Here is a 12,500-nt window from a genome sequence, read left to right as displayed (position 1 = left end):
TTAACGCAGTCCATTGTACCTTTTCCCCTTCTATGAAGCTTATTTGTATGCATTTTTCTTCTTAAAATCAATAAAGTAAAATAGAAGATTTTAGGAATATATGGAAAACTAAGGCAAAACAGAACGTAATATTTATTTTAAAAATATGAACCCCATTTTAAACTGCAATTTGAAAACAAACAATAAGCAAATGATACCAGTATAGCATATAACTCGATAAAGTAAAATGAAAAATTTCAGACGTATCTGAAAAACAAAAGAAAAACAGTATATATTATTTGTTAAAAGAAAGTGAACTCAACTAGGAATGTAAAAATAAACATTAAACAAATGGTCCCAGTGTATAAGCATTAACCCGGCCCTCCGTCACCTTCGCCCTCCCCTCCCCCCTTTCCACTTCCCCTTCCGCCCTCCCCCACCCTCTCAATGTCTATCAGGAAAAATATTCGAAAGCAGCTGAACACGATAACACAACTAAAGTAAGACAAAAGAAGGCGCTTCACAAAGTTGCTGGAGATGATTGTGATACATTAGCCCACTCGAAGACTCTCACAGATGCGAGAAGATTTAACTCAACTTGCATGATTACTTCTTCCTGAGCAATCCGTCCTCTCATGAGATTCGTATCCTTGCTGCGAGTGCCCATTATGTCCTCGAAAACGACGAAATATTCTCCGTGAATTGTCGTAAATTAGTAGTTTCAAAGTTTTTTTGGAAACTTTTTTTTTTTTTGCAATAACTTTGCAAAATATGAAGATTTCGTCGTTGCCAAGTTTTTCTGTTTTGTTTTGTAACGTTGCTTGTTAAATAGTATCAGTCACTGCGCGGTCAGTCATATACATATTTTGATATGCAGAGCTTTTAAATTCATAATTTTTCTTCGTGCCTCTTGGTATCTCTAACGAAATGAAAAACTTTATTTATAACCGACAGACCTTGGATAAAAAAAAATAATTGACGAAATATTCCCCAAGATAACTGCTTTCTCTTTCTTTATATTGTACAAAATAAGAGAAGTGTTCTAAAGTATCCAACTTCTTGTAATAAGAAGAGAAATTACAGAATACATTTTCCATGTTTCTATTATTTTTCTTTCAATTGTTCATATTCCCGACGGTTAGTCTGGAATGGAAAGAGAAAAAACACAACCTCCAATGTCAATGACATTGTAAAGGATAAGGTGAAATGTATGAATGTGCGAATCACGTAGATTTTTCAGATTTTAATGATTTTTTTTAACACTTTGAAATAAAAATAAAATAAATCATTCAAAACTTCCAATAGGCTCTTGCTAGTTTCACAACACTTAATTACTCAATGTTAAGAAGAAATGCTAAAAATATTGCATATAAAAAAAGTCCTTGTAAATAAGTATGTTTAAAACATAGAGAATGTTTTTCTAGTAGATTTTGACATTTGCTTAAGAAAAACACGTAAAGGAATATATTTAGGGACGTTCATTCGTAGATTTCAATATGAAATCTCCCTGCTGACGACAGTGATTCACTAAAGGAGATATAGCGTCTAAAGAAAAATCTGAAAAGATATATATATATATATATATATATATATATATATATATATATATATATATATATATTGTGTATATTATATATATATATATATAATATATATATATATATATATATATATATATATATATATACTATATATATATCAATATTAACACTTATATGCATTGAGTAAAAGAAAGCAATCTGGAAATAGAATAAAACCTAAGAAATTTATGAAAATTATGAAAATATTGAAGATTATTTCAATTAGGTGGGAGACTTTCTTCATTTAAATTAAAATATAGACGTTAAATGGCAAAGAACAATAGGACTATAAATATAAAACGAAAAACTAAAATTAACAATTAGGCTTAAACTGAATAGAGACATTCCTATGTAGCAATAGATCAAACAGTAAAGGAACAGCTCTGAATACTATTTGTTCTACGTTGCGAGCAACTGAATTTCTATGGTAGGGAAATGTAGCTTCGATCAAATACGAGGTATGCGAGTATATATCTACACTATATATTGTTCCAGTTTCTGGAAGACGAATCGCATGTGGTTGATTTAAATTGATATTTGAATATATTTTGAATTAGAGGAGAGAGAGAGAGGAAGAAGAGATGACGAGAGAGACGGATAGATGAGGAGAGAGAGAGAGAGAGATAAACTGCCACCAAAATTATATTTTTATTATTGTTAATAGATATATTTTTCTATCTCCTTAATCCTTTCATACATGCGGATCCTAATTCACATTAGATATTGATTGTTTGATTAATTAATTCATTGATTGATTGATCTATTTATTTATTTATTTATTTATTCCAAGGGTATAAATGTTGCAAAGATGAGTTTTATGTTTTTCACAAATTATTATTAATGTATAGTATGCAAAGCAGATAACTCCGTATAATGTTAAGGGATGGTAATCAGTTAACATCATGGGTATCGCTCTGAAATATCAAAGTTATTTTAATGCACTTCTTCCTGAGGCAACAGATCCTTCAATGATATGACTTCAGTTAAATAAAGCAATCATTCGGTGAGTTACGTAAAAACTATAATTTTATTCCAGCTCATAAAAAGTGACTAGCATTTACTAGAAAGTCCGGTTTTGTAAATACGGATCAAGTTTACCAAATGTAAAGTAATACCAATAAAGCTGTTATTCAGAAATATTTACTTTCTGAACACCTTTCTCCAATAACGCTGCAAAACGAGCAACAAGTAAATTGTTCCAAAATCAAACCTAACGTTTCCGACGTATTTTCGAAACGTTCTCTCTTCCAGGACACTTATTCTGTAAAAAACGAGACGTGTTTTGAAGCCTGATCTGAAGCTGTATTCATGCACTCGAGGTCCTTTCGTGAGGGATCGGAAATTGAGTACATGTTAAGCTATCATCTTACATCAGGCATCGTCCTGTGAGCATCAGAATCCAAATGGTTTTCTGTTATACCCCATCAACTTTTAAGACGTTTTGAAATCTTCCATTAACTTCATTAATATCCTTATTTTACCGTAAAATGAATTTTTACAGTCGTTGTAGTATATTATTCCTTAAAATAAATGAGATATAATTCTAGTAGTTTGTAGCCTATCTGTAACGTAATTTCAGCTTTATAAACTTCCTCTCTCTCCATAGGGTTATTAAGCTTGAATCATTTGATTTACTTTTTAAAAAGTAAAGATAGGATGGATGCAAAATTAAGATTTTAGCCTTTGGCGTGGAAATATAAAGATTTTACGATTGGTCCGGTTTTTACGTATATTCTCTCTCTCTCTCTCTCTCTCTCTCTCTCTCTCTCTCTCTCTCTCTCTCTCCTTTATATATTATATATATATATATATATATATATATATATATATATATATATATATATATATATATATATATTGAGTATGACATCAAAAGGTGGAGTTGGCCCCAACCAACAAAGTTTTTAAATTTTGTAACTGATTGATATAGGTGTATTTAAGACAAACTCTGGATTGCAAAGATCGTTTTGAAAGTACCCACAGTGAAGTGCAACATATGCGGAAGACAAGCGTCATGCCGATCTTCATGCTGTAGGTAAAATTAATGAAACGGAAAAATAACAGAGAGCGTTACTATAAGTGCCATATTTCAACCTCGTGTGTGCAGTGGAACGCGGGAATGCTTAACGTTAATAAATGCTTACGAACACGTTAAAACAGATTGAAAAAAATGAGCAGATATTGTTTTCACTTATTTTCAAAGTTAAGTTTTAAAGCTTAAAATTTCAGTTTAAAAGAATAAGGAATAAGGTATAAGGGCATCCAGAAATAGAAGAATCACAGATTAAATTCTTTCGTTATACATTTTTGCCCTAATGAAGTCTTTATGTATACTTTTAGCAGCCATTTATAGTAAAGAGGGAGGAGGTATGGATATTTTTATGATAATAAAGGTGGTCGTGTTCCCTAGGTTAAATCAAGGTCCAACGATGAGATTCAGTGTACTGAAATCTTATTTCATAACTCAAAAGTATTTAAATGAAGGCCAACTGGGGAAAGTTATTTTTCAAGAAAAGTACGCAACGACAGATTTCAAATGTCACAGCGTGTTATTTTTGCCGACAGCTGCCTTCCTCCCTTCATGTAATAGAATTTATAATTTGAAGGATCGTGTAAAAGGGGAAAATAACGCTAGGTGTGAAAAACACTCCAAAGAATTTAGGAAACAAGGCTATATATATATATATATATATATATATATATATATATATATATTATATATATATATATATATATATATATATATGGATATATGTATATATATATATATATATTATATATAATATATATCCATACTATATATATATATATATATATATATTTATATACATGTAGAAACATACAAACATTTATTTACGTATACATTAGTAAAACAATATATTAAAAGTGTCTGTAAAATATTTATTGCCCAGAAAACAGAGCATCTAAGGAATATAGGCTGCAGGAAATGACCCTCAATATTGGTAGAATATTTTCTAAATAGGGCAGTTGTCATTCTGAAGGACACGAGAGCTTTGCAGAAGAAACGCAGATCGAGATGGATTTTCGGAGTAAGTAAAAGAGACTGGCTATGGCAACAGTGAACGTCGTGAAACTGACAGAAGGTCGCTGTTGCCAAGGGATAGTAAAAATGCATGAAAGATGTCTCCCCGATTGAGGCGGGGAGAGAAAAGGAATTCGGGAAAAGTTTGAAACGTAACTGACAAAACAATTTCTTCCACTGAACTCTTCTTAAAACTTCACACTTTTACAGTGGCAGTTTTTTCTGATTAACATTGGAACATATGCGTACACGCGTAATTACCATGCTTATATATATATATATATATATATATATATATACTATATATATATTATATATATATATATATATGTGTGTGTGTGTGTGTGTGTGTGTGTGCGTGTGTGTGTGTGTGTGTGTATTGTCGATACCTACACTTCCCTGTGTCCATTCTATTTTGCAAATATTTTCGGGAAGAAATTCATTTTCACTCAGGTATATTGACTATAGTAGATTCACACCAACCGTGCATTTGATGTTTAGGCCAGTCCGTTACGATGCTCCTGATTGGCTGTTGTTAAGCCAATCACAGGACTGGAAAATCTGTCTTTCTCGAGAGTTCACATAGGCAGGATTTATGTTCAATCTCTCCTGAGGGATACTTTTGAAAGGCGTATCCTTCAGGAGAGGTGGAACATAGATCCTACCCATGTGAACTCTTTAGAAAGACTGAGATTTTCCAGCCCTGTGATTGGCTTATCAATAGCCAATAAGGAGCGTCGTAAGGAACAGGCCTAGACATCAAATTCAGGTTCAGTTATTCACACATTCTCGTTGGACATTGCATATTTTAGCACACCTCCCAGAAACTGCTGTATGATTTGGAATTGTTTATTATTGTTCATTATCCCAGAACGTTAGGAATTCTATTCCTGGTTGAATAACATCGCATTTTTCTAAAGTATGTTTTTACTATTTATATTTCTCTATATTAGTGAGCATGTTCTGTTTAGTTCATATATGAACGCAAATTCTTTCATCTGTAGTTTATTTCGTACACGCAGCTTCTCTGTATAACATAATATAACATACGTACTATAACAGGGCGGGCTTTCTTAAAGGATTTATAATATGTTTTAATGTTTTCGTCGGGTTTTAAGTAAAAAATGATTTCATTCATCTAAAGAAATCGTTACGGTAAAATGAAAATATAACTACAGAAAATGGACGACATATTAATATACATATAAATATTCCTGTATCAAGGTAAACTTTGATGGTGAAATGAAATATATCAGAATAAGATTCCATTAGACTATTTATTATTTTTAGGGAGCTTTTGATGACATAAGGGGAAATATATAATATGATAAGCATACTCATTGAACATTTTCCAAAACGTTCGTCACTTGAGGAAAGTTTACATGGTTGAAAAGAAATATACCACGAGAAAACACAGCAATATAATAATTAAATTATAAAAAAAAACAGAACATAATATCTACAGAGACTAAAATTCCAGTTGCTAGGTTCAGCTGAACGTTTAACACCAGCTGCTGCATATGGAAGCGTTTGATTTCTACATTTCCACTATGGTGGGCCGATGGAACCAGAAACTCTGGGAACAGAGGGAAACTGAGAATCCCGCAGAATTTGTCTATATATAAAGCTACTACTCCGTAGGGGCTACGGTTGCCAACTGGTGCTATTTTCCCCTTGTGGACAGCCGAGATATCATCTGTTATGGGCGCTTTGATCCGTGAAGTCCATCCGTTGGAGTGTTAAATGGATATAGTCCTTGTCCTTTGTAGATTTCTGTTTTATAATCTCTTCTGCTTTTCCTGTTTTAGGGCCTCTCTCTCTCTCTCTCTCTCTCTCTCTCTCTCTCTCTCTATATATATATATATATATATATATATATATATATATATATAGTATATATATATATAGATATATATATATATATATATATATATATATATATATATACTATACATACTATATATATATATAGATATATATATAATAGATAGTATATATACATATATATACATATATATATATATATAGTATATATATATATATAGATATATTATATATAATATATCAAATATATAAGTATATATATATGTATATATACATAAATATATATATATATATATATATAATATATATATATATATATATATATATAGATATATAATGTATATATATATATATATATATATATTATAGTATATATATATATATATATATATATATATATATATATATATATATATATATATATATAATATATATATATAGTCATTCAAAATAGAATGACTAAAACATTTATTAAAAGAACAAGCAAATGGCTGGTGACAACCTTCCTACCCAGAAGGAAGTTAAAAAAACAACTACTGTACTCGCATAAAGTTACTACACAAGAGAAAGAGAAAAAAATAATAAAAAACATACATACAGAAGAAAAAACAGCTCGACAAGACCATCCGGCTATAAACAATTGTGTGGACGAGGTTGAGGAATTTAACGGTGGTAATAGATTCCAGTATTGTTAAATCGTTTTCTTTTTGTACTTGTCCTATTATTGAAGTCTTTATTGTCTATAAAAGTCTTAAATATTTTGGAATGGTTTCTGAAATTTGGCTGTTCAGGGCTGGAGAGTCTGCTCCCGGTTCTGAAGCTGACCACTCCATGAGCATCAGTGCGAACTCGCAACAGCCTCTTCGTACATCCAACATACATCCCCTGACTTCATCTGGGGCACTTTTACTTAAATATAACGTTGAATGTGATTAGAGGGATGAGCTTGTCTTTAAACTTGAAGACAGAGCCAACGGTTCGGGGATTCTTCGGAATGAGTTTCAGGTTGAGGACCCGTAATTCCTTTTGAATGATGTTTAGAAAAAAATCTCTGAAAGAATCATCTTGTATATAGGGGAACGCCGCATACAAATTCATCTGTATAATGGAAGTTTGAAAATATTACAAGACTTGATTTTTATGTAATTTTGTGTGAACATAATACAGTCAAGAAGTATATTAACTGATCGTAATATTTCTATCTATCTATCTATTTTTTTATCTACATATCTATCTATCTGTCGCTCTGTCTGTTTGTTTATCTTGAGATATAAAAGAGCGAATAAATTAAAGGAATAGGAACTTATATATATGTAATAATTCTCCAGGATTCAGGAGCCAATGTCAGTAAATCAAACAGCGAATGATTCAGTAATATTTATGACAGCGGGTGGTGGAACATACTGTCATAAGGAGGCTCTCTCTCTCTCTCTCTCTCTCTCGTCTGTGGAATGAGCTCCACTCATCCTGTTTAATACATGTGCAAAAATCGCATAATATGTGTTTATGCTTCATTTTTCTACTTCTTGTTGGCCCTCAAAATGTCACCAGTCAAAAACAAAGATCTTACTGGATTCTTGATATCTAACAGAGATAGGAGCTAAAGTTTGAAGGAGAAGTACGCCCAATTTTGTGTATTTTTTCAGAAATAAAGTAGTTAAGTTTCTCGTCGTTTCCAAGGCTTGGTTTAGGAGCAGACCTTCAAAGTTCATGATGGAAGTTACTGCCAGATTCCCTTGCTCAGTTTGTGCCAATAATTAAAGGGATACATGTGACGTCAGTTTTAGTTGTCATAAATCATTCAATCAAAGGCATATATATCGACTGTTATAATGTAAAATTCACTTCTTTTTAAAATATCTTTAACAAGATCAGAGTTCAAGTAATATTCAGTTAGAGAGAGAGAGAGAGAGAGAGAGAGAGAGAATTATAATTTATGAAACAGGGTACTGATTCGCTCACAACTCTAATTTGATGTTCCTTTTGGAGGGAGTATCAATACGAGTAAATTTTCACAAAACATAAATATAAATTTTCCTGTCAAGTATCCTAGTTGGCTTGAAACGTTATCTGAAGTTAACGGGAAAACGTCAATATAGTCATAAATTTTAGACCACTATATGTGCCCCATCTGCATTGGTCTCTGTGTATGCCCATAAAATCCATAGAAAAATATCAACAATCCATTAATTACACCAAAATAAAATAACTGTGTATCTGGTGTATTATTAGCAGTTAAATTTGTTGATTTTTTTTTCTCTTCCAACAACTGATCTCTTCTTTCCGTAATTCCGATTACCTTCAGCAACTTCTTGTAAATGAACATATTCGGTGAAAGCTTGAATTTCAAGTCAATGGTCCCTGTGGGATTAATCCATATGAATAGGATTCATCTTTTGAGTGATAACATTAATAACCAAAATCAATTTCACACCCCGCAAGCACGCAGCAAGTCAGTTCTTTCTTCATCGTAGAGTAGCGTGTCAATGTAGCTATCTTCGGTATATTGGATAGGTTTATGGTGCATCATTGTTTCAAGGTATACTTACTGTTTTAATTCTCCAAGCCAGCAGTAGCAGAACAAGCGATGTATGTAAGTTTTCAGTCGAGGGCGTTGCGTCTGATAAACTTTCCTCCTATTTACAGAATCAGGGTAATATATAATTTTGTATTGTATTTTACGTAATTTAGTCCCAATAAATTAAGATTAATACGCCTGCATTTCGACTGAACCATGGTGATATAACGATTGTGACGATATTCTTGTTTTATTACCATTTTCGGTTGTCATGTGTAATTTCATTTACATTGATAAATATACCTTATAGCATAGACATACAAACACACACACACACACACACACACACACACACACACACATATATATATATATATATATATATATATAATATATATATATATATATATATATATAAATATATATATATATATATAGCTATAAAATTTTTATTGTTTAAACAGAATTCCATCTAATAAATGTTAGCCATAAAATCTACCCTCTTTGGTACTTTGATTGGTAACTTATATATATATATATATATATATATAATATATATATATATATATATATATATATATATATAGTCGCGTGCCAGCCACGATCTCGCTTGGTCCAGGGGTTGAAATATCAATTGATCGACTCGATCAATGACCTGGCTCGATTTTGGAGTCTTAGAAACGGGATAACTGAATTAGTGACTGCGTAGGATCCAACGGACAAAGTGGAGGACAGCGATACAAATTAACTAGTCGTCTGAGTAACGTGAAAAATATACGAGATGCCAAAGATATTGGTTACAAGAAAACACTATCCTTCCACTAAAATTAAATATAATTTCACTAAAATGCAAAGGACATTACAGGGGCTACTATTGAAACCCCAAACTCCGTAGGCTGCGTTAAACAAGGTTGTAATCACTAACTATTGCCACACCAGGTACGAGGGTAATAACTATATTAGTTAGACTAATCCTAAAAGTTAACACTAGGAGTAAAAACAGGATTCCCTCGGCAGGGGTGATACAGAACAACTAAGAAACACTCAAAACAATAGCGTCTGTGATCACTGATTTGGTACTTCGTTTGTATAATTTCTGTTTAAACATCGATGAATGATACTAATGTAGACACAACAGCAATGTCAGTGCAATCTACAAAATATTCGGAGTTGCAGTTTGTAAACACTAGGGACATTGCAAGTACAAAGCAAAACTTCATTAAGATCTGTGAGTGGTTTTAAGAAAAATATTACTCTACGGCTTGACGCCAAGAATGCACAACTAGAATCACTCGTTGAAATATGGCTATCCCTGCAAAAGAGTTTTATGTCACTGCACTGGGTCACGGTTTGACTGGACTATGAATTTGGGGAAACAAATTCAAAATGGAGATTATGAGGATATATGAATTAGGTTAAGTAATAGGAGCTGGGATTACAGACACTGGTTTGCAATCGAAAATACAGTCCTCTCGACACATTGCTTGATATGCCAGTGGACTTTGATGTTCGCTGTAGTGTGAACCAGTGGGGATGATGGCCGATGAAGCCGTTATCTTCTCACTGCCAATGAAGGGAGGAAGTAGGGGTGCGATTGGATTGCTGATCGCACCATGTCTCTGGATGTGAGAGCGTGGTTGTGTCGCTGTAATCTGGGATTTGTCTGGAGTATGAGTATGTGTTAGGAAGGGCTAGTAGATTTCAAGTGTATGCCGAGGCACTGGGCTGGATGAGTCTCTCAACTTGAAAGGTGAACAACAGAGGTCTAATTGATAGCCATTGGTGTAGGACTATCATGGTAAGAGCCTCGGTCCTCTGATACAGCTCCTTCTTGTATTCATTTGTAAGGGTGATCCTAGACCCTTATGTCCCCTTCTGTGGATGCATCTTGGATGTTTTCAAATGGCGACTTCTTTTGTTTTGCCATCAAAAGTTACTAAGTGTGAAAAGGGTTCAGGTCAGATCAAAGTTAAATGACCTACCTATGACAGGGTTGAGGGCTCAGCCACTGGAGTGGAGGTCTTAATGAGCTGTCATCCCCCAAGCAAGTTTTTCACAATGGCTGTAGGAGAAGATGTGGAGCTTATCCCAAAATTCCCGATGAGGAGTTCTGACTGAATGCATGTAGCATTTGCAAGTGGCCAGCAAGTATGGGTAGCGTGAAGCCCTAATGACCATTAAAGGTCACTAAAGGGGATTATATGGAATTGGATAGCGAATAAAACAAAAGACTTTAGGGAGAGCTATACCAGAGAATTCATCTGAAGGACTCAGTATTGGCTATGCAGATGTTCTTAAAGGGCATGCTGCTGCGGTCAATGTTCCTAATCTGAGAATGCCATAGGGAATTTGTTCGGAGTGGCTTCAAGTAAAACTATTATATTTGCAGCGTCTTGGGGGAAATTTTTAAGCTACAAAGTTATGTTAAGTGGAACGAAACTACGCTGAAATTATTTTGACAGTAATCTGACTTATGATGGCATTATGGGTTGAAAAGCAAGACCTGTGGACAGCTGATTTATTTGACATGGAGACAAATTGTACTTATTTTTTCTGGCATTCCTATCTGGAGTAAAAAAAATAGCTTAGGGCAAAACACCTGGATGGTCTGTGCTCAAAAGCACGCCATATTTTTGCATTTTTACTTTGCACATTCTTTTGGTTTTTGTAAAATTGAAATGAGGTAAAAAAAAATGCAATCGTCATAAAATGATGTGTGACTATATATATATATATATATATATATATATATATATATATATATATATATATATATATATATATATATATATATATATAGCAGCAAAGGAATCCCCAACATCCCACCCAGCAGGAAAAGGGTCATAGTTTTTTACAATAAGAGACGTTTCATGCTGACGTCAAGACATCCTCAGTCTGCAATTAATAATAATACAAGCAAAATACATCCCATTCATTAAATTACACATAAAAAAATAAGAAAATACACGTAAAAGATTAAAACTATGCACAAAATCTAAAGTAAAAAAGAGGGAAAAGATAAAAAATTATATATACAAGTATATGTATATATATATATATATATATATATATATATATATATATATATATATATGTGTGTGTGTGTGTGTGTGTGTATATATATACATATATTACACACACATACACACACGCACACACACACACACACACACACACATATATATATATATATATATATATATATATATATATATATATATATATATATATATCGATTATCGGGAATTATTCAATAATAACCTATTCGAGAGCAAAGAAAAGAAGGAATGACAGCGAAACGACCATAGACGCCCAAAGAAACCCAGGTCAGAGAGAGAGGCGCGGCAGAGGTATTTATATACAACGACTCAAGAGTAGTCAAGTATGAAGTTTGGCTGGTAGTGCCTAATAATGGAAAATTGGCTTTTTTAGATGGGAATTTTGCATTTTGATGCGTGTATTCTTATATTAGAAAATTCAGGGTTCGAAATTCTAGATCATGTCCTATAGCTTAATCCCAAGTGGCTGTAATAGAGAACCTGCAGTAACTTTCGCG

Source organism: Macrobrachium nipponense, chromosome 3 (assembly GCF_015104395.2).
Source record: "Macrobrachium nipponense isolate FS-2020 chromosome 3, ASM1510439v2, whole genome shotgun sequence".
Taxonomy (NCBI): Eukaryota; Metazoa; Arthropoda; class Malacostraca; order Decapoda; family Palaemonidae; genus Macrobrachium; species Macrobrachium nipponense.
Note: the sequence above shows the minus strand (reverse complement) of the source record.